Source organism: Ambystoma mexicanum, chromosome 6p, assembly GCF_040938575.1.
Source record: "Ambystoma mexicanum isolate Mex_15411 chromosome 6p, UKY_AmexF1_1, whole genome shotgun sequence".
NCBI classification, from domain to species: Eukaryota; Metazoa; Chordata; class Amphibia; order Caudata; family Ambystomatidae; genus Ambystoma; species Ambystoma mexicanum.
In genome coordinates this window covers 1,023,073,953-1,023,086,800 of record NC_090935.1, presented here as the reverse complement: position 1 = coordinate 1,023,086,800, position 12,848 = coordinate 1,023,073,953, and the positions used below count along the sequence as shown (strand labels likewise).

At 40.8% G+C, this 12,848-nt stretch overlaps 1 pseudogene; it reads right to left on the bottom strand.

Annotated features, from left to right (window-relative positions):
• Positions 1-369: 369 nt before the first annotated feature.
• LOC138510796 (selenoprotein T2 pseudogene) lies at positions 370-1,491 on the bottom strand (annotated as a pseudogene).
• Positions 1,492-12,848: the final 11,357 nt, after the last annotated feature.

Sequence of the window (12,848 nt, the reverse complement as noted above, 5' to 3'; positions counted from 1 at the left end):
CATATCATGGGAGAGCAAGGGCCAGATCAGGATACTGATGCAGTAGGGCAAAGGTATACACTATGCTTTTGGCATGGAGCTTTCTGAAAGTCGGGTCTAATTAGAAGACCACCCTTTCTGAGTTGGAATTACCCACATCATTTTATATTTAATAAAAATAAAAAACCAGTGTTTGTACATCGTTGCCAGTAGACAATTCCTCCTTTCGGCATTATGGACAAAGGCAACTTAATGAGTGTTCTTATGTGGAGATACTGGCCTACATTGCTTCAGCCAGTAGGTATGTGTTTTCTTTCAGTGGGCATAATATTTGTAGAGAACTGATGTGCAAAGCTAGCATCATGAGTGTTCTTACGTTTGGATACTGGCCTACTTTGGGACAACCAGTATATACATATTCTCTTCCAGTGGACCTAGTATTTTTAATGACTTTGTGAACAAAGTCAACATGATGAGTGTCCTTATGTGGGGAATGGAGTCTAGTGTAAATTGGTGCAGCCAATATGGTCAGGTTTTCTAAATAGAATCTATTTTTAATGTATTTTTACCAATAATGTTGTTATATTTCAAAAATACAATAATCTGCCAAATTCAATGTTTGCATATATTGTTTATAATGTTAGCCTAATTGGCACCCAACAATGGAATCTTCGTCACACTGTCTTCAGAGATGGTGTCAGTGGTGGTTAAGGAGGCGAATTCCTCTGCTGACTGATGTCCATGGAGTGCCTTGTTTCTCCTGCCTGAATATACAGTTGGAATTGTTTTCAATACAAGTCTTCATTAAATCCACTACAAAAACATACTCACTGAGAAAAATCCCAAGTAGCATTTGTTTCAAAGGGTCTATGTTTTGATGAATACTGTCAGGATGTTAAGGAGTACAGAAAGAAGGAGCATCCAATGGTTTATCTTCATGTGATTCTCCAGGATATGGTAGAGCTCCTGAATATTTGGAAGAAACCACACTTCCAATTTTGACAAGATTGGGACATCTTTTAATGTTATTTCAAAAGCCCCGTGGATAGGTACTGACTTTCGAACATGTTGCTCAGGAAGAAGGTAATCAGGCATAAGAAAATCTTATTTTCTTGACTCCATGTCCAGAGTCTTGGAGTATCTAATACAGATAGGGGAAATGGGTTGTGTCCTGTTAGGATAAGAGCAAGGGCTACGAACTTGAAGCAGGACACAACTGGTGCTATGTGCCTTAGGTTTTGTAAGGTAGTTGTCGCCTTCAATATGGATGGCCAGGTACAGCTGCCGGATTGGTCTGGCACACTCCTCAAACACCATCCTGAACCCTCGGGATATACAGTATTGGAAGCGCAGGACTGGGCCGGTGTAGAGCGAAGTCACAGAATACCTCTTGATGTCAGGCAGGGACTGCCTCTCAGGCGTTGTAGGCTCCTCGCTGCCACTGTACATTTCCCACAGCATTATCGCAGTGAATAACAGCAGCGCTGCCAGCAACCCAGAATAAAACACCATGCCCAGACACTAGCGACTTATTCCTAGAACCGGGAGGAATGTTTAACTTGTCCAAATGGCACATTGATTGCCCAACATGTTTAGGAGATATTTCCTCTTTGTCAAGTGCTGAAATATAAAACAGAAACATGCCAATTGTGAAAATATATGCATGCATATAATCATAATAAACATGCAAGCCATTTAAAAATAGCATCATTTTATCTGACCTTGGAGTGAAATAAAGTGTGTATGTCTGCTAAGGCATGTCTGCGTTCCTTCTCAATGATTGAAAACGTGGCTTCCTAAAAAATGTATATCCTGAACATGTGTTTGACAATGGTCATGGGCATAAAAACAAGGCCTAGGGTACATATACCCTAACTTGTGCATGATTTGATCAACACAAAATAAAAGCTACTGATATAGAATTGCAAAACAATAATGAAAGAAAATGTCAAGCATATTTCCATAAAATGTCACATACATATATACCAATTAGTAGCATTGTTCATCCTGGATGGGTATTCTGTGTTTGAAGTGTGCATCCAGTACACTTCTCTTTTGAGAAGTTGTGATTCTCTATCTGGGCTCTTAGGATGCAGTTGCATGACTTCTAGAACCTGGCTCTTCAACAGAGATACTGAATGATTGCTCACTGAGTAATGGCTTGGCCCACTTGACTTTGGGTTAGTATTACAAATATAACTATTGTGGGCAGTCAAGCAGTCTGTCCATGTTCATATTCTCTTGCCAAGATACAGAGCTTAAGAAGACCATTGTGATAGGTAAACACAAAACTCAGTTAGATAAGTGGCATAATGACACACACCTTTTTTGGCAGTTGAAGGATAAAAAAAACTATTGGCATCATTACAGGTTTGGCGGTAACTGTTCCAGTAAATCTGGCAGGTTGCCACCGAACCCGTAATGAATTACCTGCCTCTGACTTCCCGGTGCCACAGGGCTATTCCGAGCTCGGTGGCTCGGAATTCAGGTGCCAGTAATTTTCTGATTGAGTCCTAGACTCAATGGGAATGGGAAACACTGAGGCACATGCACTGTTAATAACGATGCCGGTGCCTCGGTAGTGGTCTGCCTACTGTGGCCGCTGTGTGCGGCAGGGTCTCCCCTGTCGGGCACAGCGGCTCCTGCAGGCAGTCTCGTAGTTTGCCGGTCCGGTCACAGTGGTGCCGGTAAGCTTACGGCACCGCTGTTTCCAAACCAGCAAAGTTGTAATGAGGCTCAATATTTCTCATTTAATGACATTGCTGCAACAAGACATTGCTAACGGGGAAATGTTTTTTTTTTTTTTGGTCACAAAATGTCCCCGTGTTTCCTCTAAAGATACAGTTCAATAAGCATGTTTGCTAAATTCTGTTGTCTTTTATTTTTAAATCTTGAATGATTTTATGTAAACATTTAAGGCCTGATTCGCAAAAGCATTTTATAATGGTGCAATCCCAATGGAAAATGATCTGTGAATCAGGCCTTAAATATTAAAGGTCTTATTGTAACAATGGACAATGCTTACCTGTAACACTTTTTTTTTTGGTTTACAGGAAGACATTTATTTTTTCCATAAAACGTTGGCTTAGCCGTCAAAAACATGATATTTCAGCGGAAAAAAAACATTTCAGGAAGGAATTGAAAATTGACACAACAGATATAAAAAGTCCCTGCAGGGAGAACAGAGCTTGAGGCGAATTTAGGCAATATCGTTTCAGCAGCAGTGATGCTAACTTTGCCCACCCCTAGCCTTGACTACTATACTGAAAATAAATCTACAGAGACTGGTGACAAAATGCAAATCAGGGTGTGTTGAGAGATATGCTTTTTCCTTTCTTATTTGTGCTTTTGTTTTCACACCTTAACCTAACTTTCAAACTTGTACCTACCTTTTTTCAATGCAGTTTCTGGGCCCTATTTTTCAGGTTTTTTTTATTTTTATTTTACATTAGTCAAAAGATACATGACAACAAAGTTACAGATATCCAACATAAAAGCAACAATGAATGAAAAAAAACAGTAACCAAAGATGAGCATAATAACATGTATTGAACCACAAAACTAAGGAAGAAAGGAAAGAAGAGACAGGAAAAGAGGAGAGGAAGAAACAAAAAGAGACCAAGAATTGCCATTAGAGGCAAAAAGTAAGTCATACCAACTATACAATTCATGAATAATGATATGTCATTTGCTAGGATATCAGAGGCCTTTATGAACACAAGAATTGATCAATGTACCATGCATATTTTAATTGAATTGTGACATAACAGTGTGGCGTAGGCCGTCAGTTCCGACACATTAGCCATAAACATCAAGGAAGCTCCCCCATGTGTCCAAAAACATATCAGTATCTCCGGTTTGTTTATAAATAGCCCTTTCAAAGTGGAAACAGTAAGCAACTCGTCCACCTATTCATCGTGCAAATAGAGACAGAAGATTTCCAGGCCCTTAAAATAATCTTTTTTGCAATCATACAAGCCCGGAGGAACCATAATGTTTTACAGAAATCAATGTCCTCCAACAGACATACATCCCCAAGTACCAGAAGAGATGCAGCCATTCAAACTGCACAGCATAAGGCTAAGCCTAGCCAGTCACAGACTCCCTCCCAGAATGATTTACTTTTGGGACAGAACCAGATCAGATGACTGAGAGTGCTTGCACTTCCAACACAATTCGTTCTCCAGGAGGTGTCTCTGGAACAATAAGTTCTAAAAAGGAGTTTGATTTGCAATGCTCTCAAGTCCCAATCCATGCTCATCAGTCGTACATTACCACAGCATCTTCGCCAGCAAACCTGATCAATTACTCCATCCAGTTCTTCAGCCCAAACTGTTACAATCTCAGGATCTCCTTTACAACATGATTTCAGGATTCCGTAGAAAGTGGCAGCAGGGTGAGATGCAGGTTTGCAAGTTTCCAAAGCCGTCCAAGCAGTATTCTGAGTCATTAGCTGTGAAGGGTCCATATTTGTAGTGCTGATGTTCTTCAATTTTCTGTATTCAGCTTAAGAGCTTTCACTCATATCAAAGATGTGGCACAACTGCGCAAATGGGATCCATTTGTCCCATCAACCAGGTCCCTAATGTACTTGATTCCTGCCAAAAACCACACCGGCCAGAATAGTACTTTCCTTTCTGATTTCAAAGCTGGATTGGGCAAAATCGATGTATCCAGAAACAAATATGGATTGGTTCCCAAACAATTGAATATGTTGCACCAGCATTCCTTCATTAAAGCAGTCAACGGGTTTTGCCCTTTGGCAGATTTCACCATTGTTGTCAGCACAGCCTTTGGAGCCAATTATGATAATACATTACTTTCCCTTGTTATTTCAACTGGCTGATCACCATCCTTGTCAATAAGCTTCCACAGGTGACGAACCATAAATGCCAGATGATATTCAGGAAAGTTAGGTAGATTCATACCGCCCTGCTTTTGTGGAAGCTGCAGTTTCCACAGTGCAAGTTTTGGTGGTTTGCCATCCCATATGAACTTCTGCATAATCCTGTTGATCTCTTTGAAAAAATGCTTTGGTAGCTTGATGGGAAGCATTGAAAGTAGGTCATTCACACGCGGTGCCATGTTAATTTTGATACAATTGATTTTCTCCCATGTGAATAGTCTCAACAGTCCCCATCTATCCACATGTGATTGAAGTTCTGGTAGAATTGGCAATTTCACCACATCCAGTCCTATCCAAATACCCAAATACCTCATTCTTTCGGGGCACCATGTAAATTGGAACTGATTGCAGGTGGGTGTACCGCATACATAAGTTATTGATAGGGAGGATCTCAGATTTATCCCAATTTAGCTTATAGCCTGGCACAACCGAGAATTATTGAATGTCTTGCATCAGATGTGGGATGCCATGCTCTGGATCGCGTAAAGCCACCAGTAGGTCATCCGCGTATAACCAGATTTTGTTCTCATGATTCTTCTCAATTATTGCACAGAGATTTGTATCAGACCACAACAGCACAGCCAGCAGTTCCAGTGTCAAGATGAATAACAGTGGGAAAAGAGGGCAACCTTGTCTGGTACCTCTCTTAAGCAGATATGGTTCTGAAATAAGAACATTGGTGAGTACACTTGCAGATGGATTCATGTACAAAAGTCGTATCCATCGCTTGAAGTCTTGACCAAATCCTATCTTCTCTAAACAAGTAAACAGGAAGCCCACTCAATACGGTCAAATGCCTTCTCACATCTACATAGACCACAGTTGCACTGGTCATTTGTTTATGCCCATGTTCAATTGTCAATAGCAGACGTCTCATATTGTCACCTACAGATCTTCTGATTACAAAACTGACCTGATTTACATGTACTAATGAAGGTATCACCAGTTCCAATCTTCTTGCAAATGTCTTGGCCAAAATCTTGCAATCTGTATTAATCAAACTGATCAGCTAATAATTTGCAAATCTTGTAGGGGATCTATCTTTCTTCTTTAACACAGTTAACAAGGCATGCTGCATAGTATCAGGTAAGGATCATGCATCAAGAGATATATTATAGACCTCAAATAGCAGTTGAAGAGCGATGTCAGGTTAAATCCAGTAAAATTCTATTGGCAATCCATCAGTGCCAGGCATCTTGCCCGCCATAACCGAGGAAACAGCCAAACAACTATCTCCCAATTCTATCTTGTATTCAATACCGGCTGACTGCTCTACAGTTAAACAAGAAAGTCCTAAGGAGTCTAAGAAATACTTTATAGTTTCTAGTTCACAATCCAAATCTGATTTGTAAAGGTCTTTGTAAAAGTTGTGGAACATGGTATTTATTCCTTTTTGTTTTGTCTCCAAACTTCCATCAGGATTCCGGATTGCCGTGACAACATGATTGCTCTCAGCCACCTTCAGCCTGTGCACAAGGAGCCTAACAGCCTTCTCTCCATTCTCAAAATAGTTAATCCTTTGTCTAAGAATAATCAATTTGATCTGATATAAGTCTATTCAGTTCATATTTTGCTTTCCGCAATCTTGATTTAACTCCTTCATCATGGCATGGAGCAAATTGTTTTTCCAAATCCTTTGCTTCTGTAGACCATTTCTTATCTCCTTGTCTCTCATCCTTTTATATCTACCAGTTTTTGACATCAGTTTACCTCTGATAAAACATTTGAACATCTCCTATAGAGTGGAGACTGTAATGTCTTCTTGTTAAACGGGAAATCATATTGTGTCTCCTTTCTAATATATATTGGCATAAACCCAGTCGCTCTGCGAATAAAACCGCGTTGCAAAGTTCCCATTTTAGATCGACTTTGCCGCCATTTTAGGATCATCCGCCATTTTCGATTTCTGTTCATATGTAATTCTGTGTTCTAAAATGGTGGAATGTGTTTCCAACTTGTAACCAAGCCTTCCCAATCTTTGTACCCAAGTTAATGGTTAGACTGTCCGTGGGCCGAATGTTTAGACTGGGTAAAGAGACCTTGTCCCGTACATGACTTGTGGTTTTAGGATTGTCTGCACCAATAAGCCTCATCCACAAACATACATCGAAGGCAATACAAAGCAAATGTCGAGCGTGGACACTGGCTGAATTGCATTGTGAAGGGATATGTGCTAAGGCTTACTGCTAAATCCTGAAATACACTTTGTCATTGTAACTTGTTTGAAGTTAAACCAAATGTAATCCATGTGCATATTGTTGTATAAGCCATAAGTGAACTCGGCACGAACTCTAAACCACTGGTTATTAACCTGTAGAGGGGCTGGACATTATTACTGAAATTGTGTAAATGTATGAATTTCCAGATGTCCAGTACCTCTCACTCCTCCCACTGAAGGGCTGGTATTCGTTGTGATGTACTGAGGGCCAGATATCTATCTGATTTTGTTCTTTGTAAACTGCGCAGTGGAATAAAGATCTGTGAATCTTTATAAACCCGTGTTTGGTGTATTTCCTTTTGTGGTACTCAGCCTCGATATTTCCTCTTGCTTTTACATTCTGTTTTGTTGACTTGAATGAATGCTTCAATCTCCTGCACAATTTCATTTTTAATTTGCTCATTCTGCAAAATGCTTGAGTTCATTTTGGCATTAGTGAATCCATGTAAGATATTTGCTGAAAGTATTCCTTGCCTTATCTAAGGTCATGCAATGATATCCTTGTTTCTGCAACTGTAACAACATTGCATGTGATGATGAAAGACATCTTTGTGTGTTGCTGAGAATACTATTCAGCCTCAGCAGCTGCAAGTATGTCAATGATTGCATTGTTTTTATTGGACATATTGAATTGGCATATAATTGTGATTGTTGGTCTGTAGGTTTTATGTATAATTCAAATGGCGCAACTTGAGAAACAGTTTCATCAAGATAATTAACTAGACGTAGGCCTATTGCAAATGTGAATTAAACTATGGAAGGTATTGTAATGAGAAAGAAAAAAGAAACCCTGTAAGCACTCCAAAGATTATCCTCAAATGACAAATATTTAATTTAAGAATCAAATTCAATTCATGCCTTCCTTCTTGCCATTGTGGTGTGCTAAAAATGATTACATTCATTATCAAACTTGCAATAAAATGATTTGAGTACTCTAGCACACATGTGTGTGGTCAAAGCAGAAATAATTATTATGTAGTGTAAGGCTCAGAAGTGTGAGTTCGAATTGATAGTGAACTCCTTTTACCTTTTTTATTTTATTTTGCAACATATATATATATATATATATATATATATATATATATATATATATATATATATATATATATATATATGTGTATATATATATATATATATATATATATACATATATATATATATATATATATATATATATATATATATATATATATATATATATATATATATATGTATATTACAATCCCCCCTTCCTCATTGGATATGTTGGTATATAGCCCAACCAGACCAGCGGTGGCAAAAATAGTATTCGGAGACCATATTAAAGATTCAATTTTGATGATGAAATAAGAAGTGTCATTGATGTAGTGAAATTCCTTGGCTCATCATCAACCATACATCAGAAAACACTAAATCCATCAGCACACATGACTTGAAGGCCTCCTTTATAGCTAATACCTGGACAACATCCTGGGGCTCCCTCATTATTGGCTACAACATTCTACAAAGAGACCATCCGAACAAGATGATCATTGACCTCGCCATACTTCACAAAGCATTATAGCCATGCACCCAACTCAAAACCACCACCATCAGCTCTTTCAAACACATTTCCTGCCATTCATATTCTCCCTAAGATATGCAGTCACCTTCCACCACATTTACAGTTGACCGAAGCCCAATCACTTCTTAATTGGAAACCTCATGGTCTTGGTCACAACCATGACTCTCGTGCATGCCTACATCATCCTTGGTGATTTCAACATCCCTTGTAACACAGCAACTAAGTCCCTGAGTTAAGAGACTCTTAACCTTACTCAGTATGCAGAAGACTCAGTGCACTACAATGGTAATGTCCTTAATCTAATCATCGCTGCCATGCACACCCTTTGTCACAGCTTTCCACTTCAGTCAAGCACAAATATCGGAAACCTAGCAAATAAGCCCTCCAATCATTCTAGAACATCCAGTGGCATCTCTCATAGATGATTTTGCCAACTTCTACCTCAGATTCCTACTGCTGACCAACCTAACGAGCACCCGGCCATACAGACGTGGTACTCCATTATGAACCTTATAAGGATTCACACCCCAGCTGAATGCCAGCAGCGATTCCCTTCAGCTCCACATTCAAAGGCACCTCTTGTTTAAGCAGCACAACCAAGGAGGACACAAACAGCTTGTTACCAACTTTCCCTCCCTGGAAAATCCAGCCCTTCATTTAGGGAAAAACGTCAGATCTACAGTTAAAGACTCAGTGCTGTCCCATGCCCTCCTAGGAGGTCCTCCAGCACCCTTGTCCCACCACAGAGATGTGTCTGGCATCCTACTGCATGACTCATTAAAGGACTCTGCAAATTCACCCACAACACCCCAAACTCATAGAACTCACTGGCTCCTGCTGCAAGCATGTAACACATTCAAATCGTTTTGCATCATCTACATGACTGTTGCCTTCAAGTCTACAAAATACCATGCTGAGGGCCTCAGCATCTCCAGAAGCCTCCAATATACCAGGAACAAGGACATGTGCAGACTTGATCTTTGCAGGTGCAGGAACAAAAGAACTAGAAGACAGGTCTTCCCTGTCTGTTCCCCAGATTTTAGGACCTCCTCCTATCAAACCCAGACTCGCCCTCAGGTGTCTACATTTCAGGAAAGAGCACAATACCCTCTTGTGCAAGGAAAAGCACCCCCCTAACATCTAAGTCCACACACCATTAAATACCCACCCAACCTGAGTCAGCACAATATGCCCCCCCCCCCATATTTCCTTCCATGGTGCTTGTAGATTCATTGCTGGTGAAATCCCCATCTCCACCTTTATTGTAAGCTCCCTGCACCCTTGCTATGTTCCCTCTTGATTTGCTTCCATCTCCATCTTCTTCCCCTATGACTTGTGAATCACTAGAAAGGCTAGTAGGGTGAACCCATTTAAGCACACTACACATTGTCAGAGATGGCCGTATGTATCTTGAGAGTTCAATAGAGGGTTGAGTTTTTTTATTGCTTACACTTTGAAATGCACTTGAAAAACGTCTCAAGACTGTAGGTGGAGTTGGCATAGGGGTGTATCTGACTAGTCCCTGAAACTCTCATGTGCTCTACATGGGCTTTTTATTGTTTCTATCCCTCTCTTTGCTCTTTTTCATTTCTTTCCCTGGTTGTGTGCCAACCTACTGCCTACCCTCTTTTCCTTTCCTACTCCCTCCCTCTTATCCTTCTTTCCCCCACTGTACCTCTGTCCTCCTACCCCCTCCAGTCGTCTCACTTCCTCTCCTCACTTACTTTCTCCATATGTATTACTTCTACTCAACTGACTACTTCCTACCAGCTCCAATCTATCCATCCACAACTTCTCTCTCTCTCTCTGTCTCTGTCTCTCTCTCTCTCTCTCTTTCTCCAACTCTTACCCTCTACTATTTTCTTCCACCCACTACGTATTCACACGTCACATCTACACCCTTATCTATTGATAATCGCTCCCACATACAGTACAAAATCACTGTGAAACTCTTTCTACTTAGTAGCACTTTCTCACACCCACAATACCTCACCTATAGCTTTCTTCAACTCCTCCACAAACTCTTAAGCAAATCGCTCCTCTTTTTGTCCTTTCACTGGTCTCTCGGTCCACACCTTATGACCTCAGCTGGACACACTTTTACTGTCCTTAATTGTCGTGATTACTTTTTTCTGTCCTTCCTCGCACTCCATTGGTTCTGTGTCCCAGATGACCCTGAGGGCCAATCTATGTCTGCTCTTTCCCCTGGGGTAGGGTCTGTGCATTGCAAGTCTTGAGAAAACCTCTTTATCCCTCTGCTTTTTCTCACATGGCATTTGAATTAGTCTATTTTCCACAGCCAGCAGTCGCTTGGTAGAACGCATTCTTGGAGTAGCAGTATGTTATGTCACTTCTGTGTTTTCTGGAGAGAGGCCAATGTCAGGGATTTAGAGTTGGTCTCTATGCCGGGTGCTTAGTTTCATAGACCACTGGGATCCTCTGATGCTGCATTGCACGTTGGTTCTTTCAGTCCTAAAATGAAAAGTGAACGCCAGCATTAAAGTTGAAAGGCATTGCGTGACATACATCAGAACCAAGATCAATCATCATGGCACAGTTAGGTGGTTTAGGGACTTCGGACCTCCCAACTACCTCTGGGGTAGGACTGGCTCTGTAATATGCAATGGTAGGCTACCAACCATAGGTTTGGAGAGGTCACTGTTCCCCCTGAGAGGGTCAGGCCTGACCCTGTAACCATACCAATAGATGGAATTCCACAAGCCAAACATGTACTAAATAATGTAAAGAAGAGCATGCTGAATATTATTATTGATGACTATGAGGAACTCATGGCATCAAAAGGAGAGTCACAAACAAGGGATGCAAGTTCAACAGCATTATTTATAACTCTGCAAAGGGTTGGAGACTTCCTAACTGGCTCTAAATCTAAAGTGGGAGTAAACTCGACCACAAAGGAAAAGTAAAACAGTCCTAGTCAGTAAAGTCAAAACAAAAGGTTCTCAACCTAATGCCTGCCCTCATTCTAATATAAAAAGGTGCAAGGGAAATGTACACACAATGAAAAGGATAGTGTTCTCAACAGATGGATCAGGATGGCAAGTGGTTTGAAGCACTGATGAATCCCTTCCCCCCGATTTCATCTTGGGACAATGGGATTCAAGGGCATAGGCATATAGGCTGCACATTTTTTCCAAGTGAGGCACACTCTGGCTGACTGTGGTGAGTCAACCGAATGTTCAGGCTTCTTTCATAATCAAATGTTAGTTTGGAGTTTCCAAAAACAAAGGTTGCAAATGTTTTCCACAAATAGACTTTGTTGTCTTGAAACAAACACCTTAATAGTCACAATCTTTCATAACGGTCCCAGGTATACCCTTCCCCAAGGTTTCTTGGTGAAAGACCTTTGAGACGGCATAGGTTTGGCTTCTGGCTATGCCTGACCACTTGAACAACCGTTACCTTCACATTCTTCCAATGCTTTCTGATACTTGTAGTTGCAAGATTATGGGCTTCTCTCCATCGGTCCCGAGCCGCTCATAATATTACTAGTTTCCCTCAGTCGGGCTCAGACCTCTTATCTTTCAAATCAGTCTCCCTCACTCAGGCTCAGGCCTTCAATACCTTTTCCACAGTTCACACAAGTCAGGGTCATTCTTGAAATGTGTTTCTCCAGCTCACACAATCTCCCCCACATTATTTTCTATTTTCAACAATCCTTTTGCGTCTGGACTTTGAATAATCAGGCATGTTACTACAAAGACTTTCCACTGTGCTGTATCCAACAGCAGGACCACTTTGTGTACATTGCCTCACACTGCCTCTTTAAAGCGTCAATCTTTACTCATGGTTGCTGTATTATGCACAATCTTGTCTTGATACAGTTACTTTCAAGCAGAAACAAACAGGCATTTTTACTTCTCTTTTAAATCACTGGCTGTGTTTTAATATTGTTTGTGTGTCCGAGTACAAGAATCCTTTACTCGTAGCTTTATTGAACCTCCCCAATTCAATAATTTGCTGGGAAGGAAGCAGGCTTCTCATCAAGGTCCCCCAGAAGGACGACTTCCCGCTCGGGTTATCAGCTGCTTGTTGCAAGTGCAGTTCTCATATTCACAGCAGCGCCTGAAGTCTGGTCCCATCTCGCTCCGATACTCCCTCAGAATTCACTCGGGTGCTCCGCCTTGTATCCCAGGTGGGGAAGTTAACAGGTCTCAGGTGGGGATGATTGGAAAGGGAGGCCT